General features: G+C 29.1%; 1 protein-coding gene across 7 annotated transcripts in view; it reads right to left on the bottom strand.

Moving 5' to 3' along the window:
* LOC117168706 overlaps positions 1 to 17,232 on the bottom strand; it is a 172,461-nt gene that overhangs the window by 151,410 nt on the left and 3,819 nt on the right. For 6 of the 7 annotated variants that reach the window (XR_004466543.1, XM_033354406.1, XM_033354409.1 and 3 more), the window contains exon 1: positions 4,146 to 4,285. The exons of the other annotated variant lie outside the window; for it this stretch is intronic. The gene's annotated coding sequence lies outside the window, so the exon portion shown is untranslated. Of the gene's footprint in view, positions 1 to 4,145; positions 4,286 to 17,232 lie in introns of those variants that run through there. 7 annotated transcript variants of the gene reach the window in all.

Below are 17,232 nucleotides of genomic sequence, written 5' to 3'. Positions count from 1 at the left end.
TATTTGCATCCAATAAGACCAAAAAATTCAATTCTTAAAATTGTACATAGAAATAATTATTCAATCATTTTTGTATCCATAAAAACTACTTTTATGACATAGGTAAAATACTGAATGTAAGAAAAATACTTTAAAACATAACTAGGGTGTCTAGCGTTTCTGCGAAAAAAAAATTCTAGCAGTTTTTCAAGTTTTCCCAGAAAAAAAAAATCACTTTTCCAGGTACCTTTCGGAATATGTGTCGTATGCGAAATTTACTATGCACCCAAAAACTCTGATTTTATTGACAAAAGACGTTTACATTAGACTAATTTATCGCATTTTCAGCTGATTTAAGTTTAATTTTCAATAAAAATAAATAAATTTTTCAACAAATTAGACGAATTTTAAACCAAATTAATGAATTTTTAACTAAAATGATGAATCGACAAGCACGAAAATAAATTATTAACAAAGTTAATAAGGAATCTTCAATAACCAATTTAAAAAAGTAGATCAATCCAAAAATGAGATTTTCTAACCAAAAAGACGAATTTTCAACATATAAAGATTTTTTAGTCAGGAAGAAAAAAAAACTAATTGAGCTCTCAAGTCAAGAGATAAATTTTTTGATAAAACAGTTGCATTTTCAACCTGAAACTATTAGTATTAATTTCCGCATAGCGGGCTTCTCCGATTTTGAGCATCGAAAAATTTTGGAATTAGATAATGTAAGATTTTGTTAATAAAAATATATTTAAGAAATTGGAAAATAATTTATTTTCAAGAGAAGCCCGCCATAGATTTCGGTTTACTTTTGACAATGCAAAAAACAAAATTTGAATTTATGCATTATTTTTAGTATATGGTGGGTTAAACCACTGTAGAGAAAAAAAAATAAGCATATTTCGGGAAGTTTCTTTGGTGCAATAAAGAGAAAGCAATCGAAATTCTGTAAAATGTGATTTATAATACTAGTAATAAAGTACAGAAAATATTTTTTTCAAGTTCGTTTATGACAAAATGGCGGCTGCGCAGCATTTCCCCGTCAGCTTGTTTTTTTTAAGTGGCCGCGGTCGGAAACCTAATTCCTGCAATTTTAGACTTGGAACAAAAAGCCGAAGTTTTTTCGATTCTATAGAAGAACAGAAAGAGACGCACGTAGGATTTTTTTCGACATATTGATTTTTCGCAAGATGGTGCACATTTGAAAAAGTTTAAAATTTCATGAAAAAATTGTTTAAAAAAAAAACCATGGAACATAAAAAAAATCCTACATTCGTCGCTGGAGAAAGTAATTTCAAATGTACTTTTAAAATTTCAGATCGATCGGTGAGGATTTGTTCTAGTTGTGTTTCCGGCCAGTTAATAAAAAAAGTGGTTTCGAGAAAAATTCGTTTAAAGTTTTAAGTACTGTAAAATCATCGGGTCATAACTGAGAGAGGTTGCGGTAGAATAGAAAATGTGGACATTTAGATGCCCCCCCCCCCCCCATCTTTTGGTATATTATTTTTAAGACTCTAAAAGACCATTTAAGCAACAAAAAATTTCTATTTTTTGAAAATTCTACAGTGCGCATGCGCATCTACTGTGTCGTTTTGCAAATTGAACATGCTCCACTGTGCACATGCGCCATTATTATTCCCACACAGTCTGCTGAATTGAAGGACTTTGCATATCATTTAGAGGCATGGAAGTCCTCACTTTCGAGGTGGATGTCAGAAAAATGTATTTTACAGCATACATGTTGATTCCCAGTATCCCTAGTCACACGAGTGCTTTTTAGGGGTTTTAAATTATTTCAATTTATCTCTAAAAATAGTTTTCATAACTATTTGAAAAAATTATTTTAGAAAAAGTCTCCTCCCAAAAAACGGTCAATCGTTCTGAAAATTTAGATTCTAAGTTATATAAAAATGAAATTTTCTCGTTAATAATTCGTCGCCCTGAAGTTATAGTACGCCATGTCACTCAACTGTAAAACTGAGGAAATGAGGTTCAAAGTTTAACAATAATATACTCTACAAAAACACGATCAAATGTCGAAATAAGTTAACCGGTCAAATTATTGCATGATGAAGAGCATATCAGTACACATTTTAATACTATTATAAATGTGTTTTAGCTGATGTGGAAAATTGATTTTGAACATAGCGTAATATGAGATTTAAAAAATTCCTCTTTTTTAGGATTGCAGTACGCCATGTTCACAAAATATTTATAAGTGAACTATTCATAATGAAATTTTTAAGTAAATTAGTTGATCAGAATGATAGTTTACATTATTCTGTTGTATTACATACCTGGAATTAGATAGGTTATTTGCAAATTGTTATTTTTATTGAACATTGTTATTTATCTAATTGAACTTAGGTTATTCGTATAAAATATTCACTAAGAAATTGGCATTTTTTCACTTATAGCAATGCAAAAAAGGATATGGCGTAATAAAATTCTTACTTTTAATTAACGTCACTATTTTGATTAATAATTATAAATAATAAAAAAAATGTCATAGATAAATGTATTCCAAAACAAAGTTTAACTCCTGCCGATCCTAAAAACAATAATAGTTCAAAATTTTCAAAAAGTGGACATGGCGTAGTAAAAGTCTAGGGCGAAGAATTGTTGTGCTGAAAATTGTTTAAAGTTTGAAGGCATTAAAAGATACATCGAAAAAGTTAAATTATATTTTTTTGAATATACAAACATAGTCTGGAAAATAATTTTGATAAAAGATTTTTCAATTTTAGCTTATACATTACAGGGGTTACTTTTGTAACTATTAGTGGTGAGAAATAATTTTGCTTAAAAGTATCATGTTACTATTTTATGTGTTGCTTTTTTATATAAGGGATAATTTTACAAAAGCGGTTTATGTGGCATTGGAAAATAAAGGAAGAGCACAAAAACCCCAACAGTTAATGTATACAATTTTTGGCATCAGGCTGCAGGTTTGTATTCATATACAAATACACGGGGTTTTTTTGTTACGATTAGGGCTGAAGAATAATTTTGCTCCTTAGTTATGCAAAAATACCGTGTTAATATTTTATAAGTATTTTCCATGTAGGCAGTAGCAGCGCAGGGGGTTGCTTTTAAAAATAAGGGTTGATATTACAAAAGCGTTTCATAAAACATTGGAAAGCCAAAAAGTAGCAAAAAGATCTAGCCTAGTCATTTTCAAACACTTTTTTTCATTACAGGGGCCGCTGAGTTGACGGCAAGCTAGCGCCTCCCTGTTTCCTGGAAAAATAATAAAGAAACAAAACAAAAATTGTAAAGAATAGTAAAACAATATTCATTATATGACATTTTGTTTTTCTTAGTGGCGCCGCTGAGTTGTCTGACTTAATTAAATAACTGAAAGACATGTATCCAAACTGTCAATAAATAAATAACTACACAAATAAAAAACTAAGAATCGAATTCTATTTTTAAAGAATGTACATTGAAAAAATATTGATATTGATATTAGGAAGTGCTTCTAAAATATTATCAAAAAACATAAATTTCCATTTTCCCTGACAGCTGTTTCATTTTCCTGACAAACTTTTTCCCACTGAAATTTGACCACCCTGTCTTGAAGCTGGCCCACATGGCAGCCTAGTCGCAGGTATAAAGGAAACTTTTGCTGGCATTTAAAACCGGAATCTGGGTAGCTTTAAACGAGCAGCACTGGAACGGCACTGGGCGGTGCCGTTTCAGTGCTTTTTCATCAGCAGGGAATAATTTGCATTGTCAAAGAAAATGCTCCATTGGAGACCAGGAAGTATTATTATTAAACCTTAAATTATTTATGCTTAAAACTATTTAAACTTGGCCATAAATATTACAAACGAAAGAAACTCTATTATTTAAACAAATTAATTTCCCATAAGATTCTGCATAAATAATAAAATATCAGTTTTATCATTACAATAATGTAGCACGAATTGGTATATGTATATGAAATCCAGCTGTCATGAGTTTTACGTTACGATACACATTTCTCGAAAATCAATAAAAAATTAAATTACTAAAAGTGTCTAGCGTTCAGAATTAAGAGCAATCTTAAATATTTTGAAGAGTAAATCTTCTATTTTTCAATAATAAAAATTAGAATGACATAACCTAGACGTTTTAAATACCAGGTCGACAACTCAATAGAAATTATTTCTTCTTACCCTTTTCGTCCAAAAATGTAAAAAGAGTTTCTGGAACTTAACTCCAGTAAGAAAAGTAACTTGAGTGGAGATTAATGTAAATATTAGTATTTCTTTCGTAGGAATTGACACTTTACTAACTGTACCTAGTCTGCGTGAGGAAAATACGGTCAAAAAATACGGTCTAGCCACGCGCTGCTAAAAAAAAAGTGAACCAATAGGAAGTAACTCAACCACAGCCAGCCATATTGGAGAAGTGAGCGCGCGAGAATGAAGCATATTTAAAATGTAGTAAATGCCATAAGTGAAAATTTAGTAAAAGATAAAGGAATTGTACAATGCTGTAGCCAGGGGGAGGGGTATGACTCCCACCAAAACTCTTGAAACAAGCACATAATATACATATACTTTCCTGTGTGCCGCTACATATCTCTACCCGAAATTTTTTCCTGTTGTGTATCCCCCCCCCCCCACCCGGCCTGAAAAATTTGTCTGCTACGGTCTAGTAATTGCACAATTTATAAAACAATGACATTAGTTTGAAAATAACTTAATTTGTCCCAAAGCTAAGATAAAGTATTAAAGTATATACAACTTCTAATTCTTATAATGTAGAAGAAATATTGATAACATAACCTCCCTGAGGATGAAAAAGCAGTGAATGTCACTGAGCCGCCGGTGCCGCTTCAGTGGCTGTTTGTGCTGATTTTCAGCACCTAAACGGCACTGAGAAGTGATGGGACGGTCACATAATTGTCTTATATTGTATTCCCCACGTACCGGGAGGGCAGAGTTATTTACAGTACTTGGCCGCAACCAACCCGACTCCCTTTTTGTTTAATTTATGAATTTTCTCATTAAACATATTTCTAATTATAACTTATTTACTATATACTATTTTAAATTTGAATTAAAAAATGTTGTTTGTTTTGGCGTATCTCATTACATTTACGAGATACGTTATATATGCATTCCAATTGTAACATCTAAAAGAAAAAGATATCTGAAATAATCGGAACCCGTAAATTCTGAATTTCTAACCTTCTTATAGATAATTTCAAAATTTTGCAATTTTTTATTTTTAACCCTAGGCGGATCCTATACATTTTTTTGTCCTCACTGGGTCCTGTGAGTGACAAATGTCCCAATTTGGTTTCCTTGTGCACAATCTTTTCTTTTCTTCGGAATCAGATGTTAATATACACTATTCTCTTCGGCTTTTTAATTTCGAAGAGATTGGTGTGTATAACATCCTGTTTAAATGAATTTAAAATGTTTAAACAAATAAAAATCGCGAAAAATCGTGTTTTTGACATTTTTTGGAAAAAATCATGTCATTTCTTTTCTAAAAAACTGATTTTGAAATTTCAAACGATATTTTGAAGGGGGAAATTGCACTTTAAGGTGGTATAGGTAAGAATTAGGTTCCTTCCAAAAAGTATATTTATTTGAACATTCGAAGTTAGAAAATTTAAAAAATGAGAAATATCATAAATGCGTGCAGAATGCTTATTATTATAAATAATTTGGATGTATAACAGGTTAATCTCTTGGTTTTTTGATGAAAAATAAGATGGTTTCAATCAAATATAGATAAAAAATTAAAAAAACGTTTTTTTCAATAAAAAATTGGTTGGTAAGTTTGAAAGATAAATAAATTTCGCCGGAATTAAAAAAGAAGCCTTTTCTACAAAAATATTTTTATTTTCAAACGACTTCTCGAAATAAAATTTAATTAAAAAACATTAAATTAATCTGAATATTGCATTAAATAAGCTGATTCTACTTCCGTACAAAGGTTGCGTCACTGCAGTCAAAGCATCGGCACTTTTTAGTTCGTATCAAAGATAGGTCCTAGATACGGCATGAGATTAGTTGCACCACATACCCGTAGTTAGCGCGGCAGGCAAGTTTGTGGTCTTGAATATATATATATATATATATATATATATATATTGCTCTTAGTTCGGCCGCATACTTGTAGAGGCGCGATATGTACCGATTGGTTCCTCCATATACTTGTAGAGGCGTGACAGGCAACCATATATTCGGTAGCGCCAAATTATAGTGTATTAGAAACCCAAAATGGTAATAATCTAATTTTACTTTATGAGTGAATGAAAAAATAATTTTAATTGAGTAGAAAAGGTCTTGAAGGAATTCAAAAACTCTAAAGATTTTTTAAAGTCAAAATTAGGCCCAACATGTAGCAAAGAGGTTAGTATAAAACAGTAACAAGAAATTTGAATAAAAAAGTTTATTTTTTATTTAAGTTATAATTTGTTTGGAAATTAATATAAAAGTGAATCTGAAGATACAGTTAAGATTTATTTAAATTTAAATAAACTAAAAAACTGTCAGGTTGAATCAACAAAAATTGTGGTTGAATATGTCCTTACTATTTTTTGTTGGTTAAAGAAATAAAAATAATGAATAGCAATTTCCTTATAAAAACTTATAAAAAAATTTTTTCCCTAAATTTCCTTATAGACCTAGAAAAATGTCTTCTGAAGTGTTGCATTTTTTAAATATTTGTTAATTTAGTTGTATATGAGTTTTTTAACAGCTTTTCGAAAGTCAAAGGAAATTACGGCTTGCTTCTACAGTTTAGCTGAGGCCTTGTTATAAATGTGAACCATTTTTTCAAAATGAAATAAAAAGTAACCTAATCTTACAAAATATCATGTTCCCTGCTCCAAAAATCTAACTTTAAGAAAAAATGTAAGTTTGCTTAATTTTTTTATTAGCATTTAATACTAAAACTTGACATAAAAATTGCAATAATTTTCATATTTTTGTTGTTTTAATATCTGAGCTAATTGTATTTTTTAAACCGCAATCATGAAAAATAATATAAACCAATGCTATAAATTCACAGAACTATTATGTACTTTAATAGTCTATATTTTTAAAAAGAATTTGACGCCGTTTTTATTTTATATTATTTGTAATAAATATATAAGTTTCCTTAGTTTTTTATTTAGTTTCATTAAATTATTTCCTTTATTTTGTATTTATTGAGAAAAATAAATTGAAACTTTAAAATTTGTTCCGCCGGTCATGTATAGAAAACTATATTTTCCAGCTGGTCGATTAAGCTTTTGTTTGCATTTTACTTGTTTAACTGTTTACATATTTAATTCCATTCAAAATTTTTGATTTTGCTAAAATAATTATTTTAAGTTCTTTCCTTTAATGGAAAATTTGTTCGTGAATAAATTTATTTTCTAATCATTTAAATATCTCATTAACTTTCAGTTTCTTGTATAAAATTTTAAAGGCTTATGAATTATAAATTAATTACCTCATTAATAAAAAAAGGTTTTTTAAGAAAAAGAACGACAATTATGCAAAAAAACCCGACTTTTTTATTTGAAAAAGATATTAACCATGTTTATTTCTTGCATAATTAAAAAGAAATTTGGAAGGAATTTCATATTTGAATAAAATTATCAATCGAACCAAAAAATACATGATCTGACACTTTTTGGTTAGACTTATTTTTTCCAAAATTGTATACTCCTTTTCAAAGACCTTTATTGAAACCCGAAGTTCAATTCCGCTCTATTGTATTTTTCACAACTTTCTTCTAACTGCAATTCATAACACAGTAGACAATTAGACATAATGTAAAAATTACAATTGAACATATGACAAGTCAAAACTGTCATCTAGGTACTTGAAGTTAAAGTAAATATTTATTTCTGACAATATTAAAACTTCCATTTTTATATTGAGCCTATTAAATTAAAAAGGAATATATTTTAAAATTATTTAAGCCTAGCGTTAAAATGCTTAAAGCTTCTTGTTCTTTAACAATTAATATATTCCAATCAAGATTTTTTTCTTACTTCTTCCATCTTGTAAACAAGAACAAATGTTTTCATGTAATAGATAAGTGACGAAATTCTGTTATCAAATAACTTTTTACATTCTCATTCCTGAGAATGTAATGTAATTGTACAAATTTTCGATCTCTGGCTTTTAGCGGATCTTCACGTTTCGGCACTCACAGAATCCGAAAATCATACAATTTCATCGGTGTCTGTCTTGCATGAATGGTTACCTGAATGTTGTAGCCACGCTACCTTTGAAGGATTTGTCCAATCGAGTCCGCATTTGATACACTTCTGAAGGTATCCAAATGAAGGTTAAGTTCGTTAATCAGATTTCTCGAAACAAAATTTAAAAATTGGGAGCATTTTCAAAATTTTGAAATTTTTTTTTTTTATTTTAAACATTTTTGTCGAAGGTTCTTATAGATGGGTGAAAGACTTGCAAATTATCTAAAAAAATGTTTTATTTTGATAAAAATTAGAAAAGTTATATACTTTTCAAAAGTTTGAAAATGTTCAAAAAGTATAAAAAAAATATTTTTTTTGATAGATCCAAAAATCTCCTTCAAAATTTTCACTAGATACCAAATATATATCAAAACTATTCTAGCCGATTTTTTTGATTAGCCCAAAATTAAAAAAAATATAGCATTTTCAAATTTTCCAAATTTTTTTTCTTAATATGATAAAAATTTTTGTCAAAGTTTCTTATAGATGGGTAAAAGACTTGAAAATTATCCAAAATGGTTAATTTTGATGAAAATTAGAAAAGTTATATACTTTTCAAAATTTTCAAATATTCAAAAAATAGAAAAATTTATTTTTTTCATAGATCCAAAAATTTCATTCAAAATTTTCACTAGATACCAAATATATTTCAAAACTATTCCAGCCGAATTTTTTGATTAGCCCAAAATTAAAAAAATTAGAGCCTGTATAACGTGACTGTTAAGTGCGAAGCGCGATTATCGCTATGAGGATGTAATCGCCAAGGCCGTAGGTAGTTTGCGAACCTTTTTTAATGACAAATTAAAAAAAGTGTTCAGCTTTACTTAAGAAAAAGGAAAATGATTAAACAACCACAGCAGGGCCCTATTAGGATCAGGAAAAATAAAATGTGAACATTAGTTTGCAATATCAGAATAAGCAGTACCAGACCAAGGTACAAACAAAAAAATTGTAATAGACATTTGATATAATAGTTTTTAACATACAAAATAGAAAATTTCGCATTGTGGTCTGTGCACAAATGTGAAGGTTAATGCAAAGACCGAGCGCGGATCGCGAGGTGAATACATTACCGAGCGCGGAGCGCGGGATAAATATATTATCGAACGCGAAGCGCGAGAATCAACATTCGCGCGCCCCAGACGCGTTCACACCTTGGAGAAAAAGTTACTCTCTAAAGTTTGACGTAAGGGTCATTTTCGCGATGCAGCGTATACGTAAAGAAGACTTACGTCAAAACGAAGATAGTGAGTTTCTTCACGAAAACAGCAGACTTGGCTTAACGGCTTAACCCATTTTTCCCTCTCGATGGATTGTTCACCTTGGCGCACGGGGTTTGAAACTCAAAAAGGTTTGAAAGTGTAAAATTAAAAATGTAAAGCATTAAAAAAATTCTGAATTTAAGAATCAAATCTTAAACAATTTTAAATTTTAACATTGAAGTTTAATTTCGTTTTGAATGCAAGGGTTTAATATAGTAAAATCGAAAACTGTAAGCCTTCTAACTTGATTAGACTAAAAGTTATTGGCCTCCAAAATCTGATAATACCCAAATACAAACATTTAGAATTCTGCATTTGAATTTTCAATTTAAAACTTTCGAAATTAAATAATTTGAATTTATCAGGTTATACTTGAGGCATATTCAAAATTTTACAAATATTAATGCTTGCATTTTTAATTTAATTGCCGAATCATAAGTAATTCCATTTAAAACGTTTAAAATTAAATAATTTGAATTGACAGGTTATACTCCAAGAATATGCGACAATTTACAAATACTGAGATTTAGAATTTTTAATTTATAAACTAGTTTATTTTAATAATTATTATTTTATTTTTACGTTTCTAAAAGAAAATAATTACACTGTAATGTTAATTGCTTTTATTTCAAATTTCTCTCATTTAAAATCTTTTAATTTCAAAGGCTGTGAAGTCCTAATTACTTTCCTGAGTTTTTTTGTTGAATTTAACTAATTATTATAAAAATAAGGGTACTTTTTTCTTATTTCTCCAGCTTATTTCAATAATCTCCATCGTTGAAGCCAAGAAACAACCTGCATATCTGTATTCAATTCAATCAAATTTAAAATTTAACGAGAGTTTCATTTTTATTGAACTACATTGTCCTTAAGTTTAAAATCATTTAACACCATTCAACATCTACAATTTTAACTGAAATTTACTTAAATTTAACTAAATTTTACTTCAATTTTGAATTTAACTCAAATCTATTCACTTATTGAAATGATCTAAGCTGTATTCAATCTTTAAATTTAGTTTTGCAACATAATTTTTAAATTTGCAATACAATAAATCTTAAAGTACGAATTGAATTGTTTTCAAACTTATTTATAGAGTCTAGAAAATTTCTCTTTTAAAAGAAACCAGACGAGAAATTAATTTAATTTAATTTAACTAAACTTTATTTAATTCTTAAATCCACCTAAATTTCATTTAAATGTTGAATTTAGCTTAGTTTTATTTAAATTTTAAATTCAACTAAATTTTATTTAATTTTTTAAATCATCTTGATTTCAATCAAATTTTAAGTTTAGTTTGAAAAAATAAATTTAGAAATTTCACTAGAATTATAAAGTACGAAAAGAATTTTTTTTAATTTATTTATTGTATCGAAATTTTAAAATAATAATAGAATATGTTTAGGCTCTCTTTAATTTGAATATAATTACGTAACTCAGTGTTCATAACATTTTTGGCGTACAGGCTGTACAGAGCTAGGTGACCGACTCAGCTATAGCAAAGATTGCTATGGTGATGGCGAAGGCGAACGCGAGAAACAGAAAATCACGTTCGGTTTGGAATTCAACAACTTTCGGTGTGCGCCCCGGCCACACCCCACCCGCTAGCGTGTTATGACGCGGTTGCCATAGAAACGGTGAAAAGTTGAAGAGGGCAGCACCTTGATATAGTCGAAAATGTAGTTAGATACCCATGCCGTATCTAGGACCTAATATCTTTGGTCGTATATTCTCGACAGCTTCGATCAGAAAAACAAGCATTAATTATTTACTAATTGATTAATTATAGGAATTTATGAGCTCTGTATGAATGAAATTCAAGGAAATAACTTTACATTGATATATATCACATTTTTAGTAACTTTTACAAGGAATTTTCACTTAAATTACAAAAAATTAATTCGAAACATTAAAATACCGTCATATACTGTAAATATACGTCAAATGCGTTTATTTACATGAAAATTTTCAATTGACTTAACGTGACGAAACTCGAACGTGACGGATCCTCTGGGGAACAAATGTGCCCCAAGCGCTCAGCATTTCTTTCTCACTTGACAGACCGCAGGATTCGTGTAGGGTTAATCCTTTTCAGCTTGCCTACTTGGTAGCCTAGTCGCAGGTATAAAGGAAACTTCTGCTGGCATTTAAAACCGGAATCTGAGTAGCTTTAAACAAGTAGTACTGGAGCGGCACTGGGCAGCATGATCTATTGAATACATGGTCTAGCCACTTGAGGGTCCTGTTTCGTTCAAGTCAAGCATCCGCTTAATTCCACCATTTTGTTACCTTGACCGCGCAGTTTGAGTTTGACGCGTAAGACTAACGGCGAACTGTTACTGGGAAATCAGTATGTAGGAAGAAATATTATGAGAATATTAAAAGAATGAATTCAAAAAGAACTTTCAATGGATATATTAGAACATTGGTAAGGAAGTAAATTATATTCAGACCAGAATACAAGTTTGTAAATAATACTGAATGAGAAGGATTAAAAGTATATACAATTTTTGATATTTGTGATAATGAATTTCATTTCAAATTTCTCCGTTTATCAGTGAATGAAAAATTCTCAGGTGGACAATTCTTTTAGAAATATATATGTAAAAGTGACAGAGGTTTGTAACAGAATTACGTGGGTCCGTAAATTTCACAGAAAAGTTTATTAGATCTGTATTTGATCTGGATTGAAAGTAAAACCTATTATTCTTACATTAATTAGACAATAATTTGTCATATGGTACAACTTGGATATCCTTTTGAATTTACATATAAAACGTATGTGTAAATGTATGCAATATTATAGGGGTTTGCCAACATTTATTGTAATTTTGAACAGTCTGCTAAGAATTAGAGAGATTTTTAATGTGATACAATGTGATTTCATATTATATCTAAAAAGTGGAAAGGCAAGAGGGAGTAACTGACAAAATGAAAATTGTGCCTGACAGTAAAATAAATAAAACATAATAATTATCATTTTTTATGCCATGGACACTGCAGTTTGGCCGTTTTAATCGAAGAAAAAAATTCCCGGTCATTTAACAGTTTTTTCCCGGTTCGCTAACATTTTTCACTGCCAATGAAGTTTAAAAATTCAAACTATGTTCTAAAAATTTTTCCATATAAAGTGATAAAAAATAAACAACACTTTAAAGTATTCCAAATGGAACCCTTGGATTCCAAACTTTTAAAATTGAATTAAAGTAAGTACAGTAAGAAGTAAAAGTAAGTAAGTAAAATATCAATTATAGAGCTCAAAGATTGAGATTAGTTTCAGAAATATAAATCCACGTTAACATTTTTAATAGTATAAATTAAAGAATCAAGAAATGGACTTTAAAAGTTGAGAAAATTATGTTATTTAAAGTAATTTTAAGCTAGACACATTAAAAGTTGAAAAATAATTTTTTAAACTTAACGTTTCTCAAATTAGAAGTTGAATTATTTTTATTTTAAATATTCTAGACATCTTTCAAATACTTTAAAATTTTATTCCAAAATCTTGAAAAATGTAGAAGTGGTTCTAAATTTTTCCAAATTCAAAATAATTTTTGAATTTTTTGTTAGAACTTTTGAATATATTTTAAAATAAATTATTGCATTTTCTTAAACCTTTAGGAAATCCTGCAAATTAAAAAACAATGGAATTTGCATTTAAGAAGATTTTAAGAGATTTGAAAAATGATCAAAGAAGAGCATGGAAGATTTTAAGGATTTTATTTAATTTACTACATTTTCAAAAATTGTAGGAAAATTTCAATTAATTTTTAAATATATTTAGAAGTTTTGAAAAAAATGGTAACACACTTCGTTTAAATTACTTGAAATAATTTCAAGTTTTTAATTAATTTTGAATCTTTTTAAAACTTCTACATATCTCTTAAAATAAATAAAATAAATTAAATACTTTTTCAATTGAACAATTAAAATTTTAACGCTAAAAAATCCAAAGTTCTTCGAAAATATAAAGATTCAAGGCTTTCTCTGTAAATCAATTCAGTTTCAAATTGTTTTATTTTAAATATTAGGTTTCAATTTACACGTCTTAAATGAACAGTGAAATATTGCTAAATATTAAATACTTATTCTTTTTCTACATTAAGAAATTTCAAATTAAATGGCATAAAAGTGGGATAATTTAGACTCACAATATTTTAAATTCAATAAAAACCTTTAATTATGACTGTATTATTATGGATTTATTTCTAAGTAGAAAATAGTAAAACGCACGTTTTGAATGACAAATATATCATTGATAAATCATAAAAATTTTTATTTAAAAATAAAATTATCGGAATAAATGATATATTGATTTCAATTCTTATCAAGACTTTCGGATTGAAACAGTTACAATCTGGGAATTCTCAAATTTTGAACGGGTCTAGAATTGTTTGGTTAAATCAATTATTGTTCAGAATTCTATACTTAGAGTACAGATCAATTTTTAAATTATTTATTTATTTATATTTACAGTTGATAAAATAAAACTGTTTTTTTTCAGAAATTTTCAGCTTCAAGTGCTTTTAAGTTTTAATTGTTTAGATCCTCAAAACTGCACTTTAATTATTTTAAAAACTGTTAAAATCGAACGTGGGCAGATTTTTCTTCTGAAAATTCGTAAAACTCCCGGTTTTCCGGCCACCCTGTTGTTGATAAAAAAAATTTTCGATTTTAAAAACTTCTAATTTAAAATTATTTAAATTAAAATATATGCTGAAAAATTAAAAATCTGAAATGGAAAATTTTTAAAGTGAAAGATTTTCGAATGAAGTATCGTAAACTAAATGATATAATAATTTATAAACATCTAAATTTAGGAGATTATTTAAAAACCGTTGAAATCGAAGTTGGACAAAATTTTTATTTTAAAAACTTTGTAAAATTCCCAGCCAAAAATTAAATTCACTGTCATTTCCCGGTTTTCCTCAGTCCTATAAAATTCCCGGTCGTTTTCCATGTTTCCCACTTGACTTCAATTTCATTTTATTTGACACAGATATGTCACTTTTTGTCCGCAGAAAGAGGTTGGGTAACACATAACCTAAAATTATAGTTAATCTGTATTTTCTTTTAGCGATCTTCAACATTATTATAATACATTTTATTGGGATTCAAATATTTCTACACCTCAAAAGTACAAGAAATTTGTATTCTTACATTTTACATTTTCAAATCCCTTATAATTGCCGCCTTACTTATCCAAGATGGAGAAATTAAGCGGTTGGCCTTTATTGGTGCGGTTTTTTTTACTTGCGCGTGGCTAGACCATGTATTTATTAGATCATGCTGGACAGTGCCATTTCAGTTAGGGATGTTCGATTCCGATTCGATTCTTCAAGAAATCGATTCTTTTCAAAAAAATCGATTTTTTCACCCGATTCTTTGATACTCGATTCTTAAGTGAATCGATTCTTTGCCCTAAGAATGGAAGAGTCGATTTTTTTCCAAAGATTATAATTTAGGTTTTTCTCCGTATCAATTCGCACTGCCTCTATCTTTGCGATATCTACGTTCTACAGTTGCATTTGTAAGCATTATGTATAATCTACAGACGGGTTTATATCTATAAGAATGTTCACAGCTCCTAAGACTTAATGGTGCTCTCATGCCTCTGGATGCAGGAAGCCTGCAGGCAGAAAACCCACAAGAGTGAAAGAGATGGACCATTCTTTATCTCTCTCACTCTTATAAGTTTTCACATGCAGGCTGCCTGCTTGCAGAGGCACACAAGAGACATGAAAGCACCCCTAGATTCCAAGTCAGGTTGTCGCTCCGCGTGGACTTCCGCATGTAAAACGGTTACATTATCAGTTTCAAAAATCAATTTACAATCATCAATTTTTCAGCAAAATAGTTTAATTAAAAAAAAAAAATAGATGAACTTTTAACCATTTTATACAAAAATAAAAGAAGTTTTAACAAAAAATGAATTTTCATCCAAAGAAAGGAATTCTTGATTAAAATAGATGAATTTTTAAACAAGAAGAATAATTTTCTACCAAAAAAGAAGAATTTTTGACTGAGAAAGGTCAATTTCCTACAAAAAAAATTTAACCAAAAATGATACAATTGAATTTTGAGTATAAGTAAATGTTTTTTCAACAACAAAAAAATCGAATTTTCATCAAAAAAGTTAAATTATCAACCAAAATAGTTATTTTAAGAAAATTTTAATTTTAAAATAGTTTCATTTTCGATGGAAGAAATGCATTTTCAGCTGAAAATTGTTTTTAAAAAAACACACAATCGAAGTTACAACACAATAGTTCAATTTTTAAACATATAGTTAGATTTTCATTTAAAAAAATATTTTTCAACCAAAAATGGAATGGAATGAATTCTGAGAGAAAATTAAAAAAAAAATATCACAATTTTCTAAAAATTATTTCGTAATTTTCCCATATTATACAATTTTAGAAAAAATAAGGAAATTAATTCTTATTAAGCCTTTTTGCGCATTTTTGTCGCACCATTTTTTGTTATGTTTATATTGGTTTGTAAAATTTGATTTCAAATTTTAGTAAGTTTACGAGATATTCAGAAATTTTGAAACGTTTAAAAAATAATTAAAACTTGCAAAAAAGTCAGGAAAAATTTGAATAATTCTTAAAAATTAGAAGATTAGAAAGTCTGAAAATTTTAGAAAAAAGAACTATTTTTTTAATAATCGTTTGAAAATTTTTAATAATCTCTATTTAAAAAAATGTGCTTAAAAAAAATTCAAAAAGATTTTGAAACACATCAAACGATTTCCTAAAATTTAAAAGAAGAGTGTAGAAGATTTTAAAACAAAATATTTCAATTTGATAAGATTAAAAAGTTTTAAAAAACGTATACAATCCAGTAAGTTCAAGAAATATTTAGAAGAATGGAAGAGACTCAAATCTAATTTTAAACTTAAATTTTTTAGAAATGCAGATTTTTAATTTTAACATTCTTTCCTTTATTTACAAACTATTAATTATACTTTATTTACATTTGACTCGCGTTCACATCGGCAGACATATTTTTTTAAGTGCGGTTGGCACGACACGCTCGAGAAGTTTTGAACTATACGTAAGTGTGATTTTGCACATATGTGCGTGCGTACTTCTAGCAACAGAAAAGTGTTCATTTTTAGTTCCACTAGTTTGATCTCCTTGTGTCTATTCTCCATGTTACTGCCATTTGAATTGCTCATTTCCTCTTTGGAACCTTCCCCCATCGTTACGAGCCGAAAAAGTCCGGTTGTACCCGGTCATGCACGAAGCCGAAAAGAGTCAGTTGGCGCGCAATTTAAATGTCTAAATTTCAAGTTTGATATCATTCGCATGGGTCATACCGTCACGGAGTGAAATTGGAGTATGATTAAGGAGATTAAGGAGTCTTTACTGTGTTCACACGGATTGATATAACGTGTTTAAAATTTGGCAGATTAAATGAAAAGCAAGTTCGGTCAATCAAGTTCGACCAGTCCCCACGATGAGGCGCTCTGGCCAATCACAGGCATCGTAGAAAGTATACCTAAGAACATCATCACCTGATACCTCAGTTTCAGGTCTGCCCCAGTGATCCCAGATCTGAAACGAGACGTGGTCCAATACTATGACACGTCTATGTCCGTGTGAATATGGTAGGAGACGATATAAATGCCTGGGTTGCGCGGGCAACCCATTTCTCCTCTTCTGAATTTGAAAACTCGAAGGTGCATGATTGCCAGTCGGAACACTTCGGCGGTTCTATTTATATCTCTATCTGCTTTGAAATAAAATGAAGAGATTGGGTTTTTAATATTTCCAG

This window comes from Belonocnema kinseyi, chromosome 3, assembly GCF_010883055.1.
Source record: "Belonocnema kinseyi isolate 2016_QV_RU_SX_M_011 chromosome 3, B_treatae_v1, whole genome shotgun sequence".
Classification (NCBI taxonomy): domain Eukaryota; kingdom Metazoa; phylum Arthropoda; class Insecta; order Hymenoptera; family Cynipidae; genus Belonocnema; species Belonocnema kinseyi.
The sequence above is the reverse complement of the archived record's forward strand: the minus strand, read 5'-3'. Positions and strand labels throughout refer to the sequence as shown.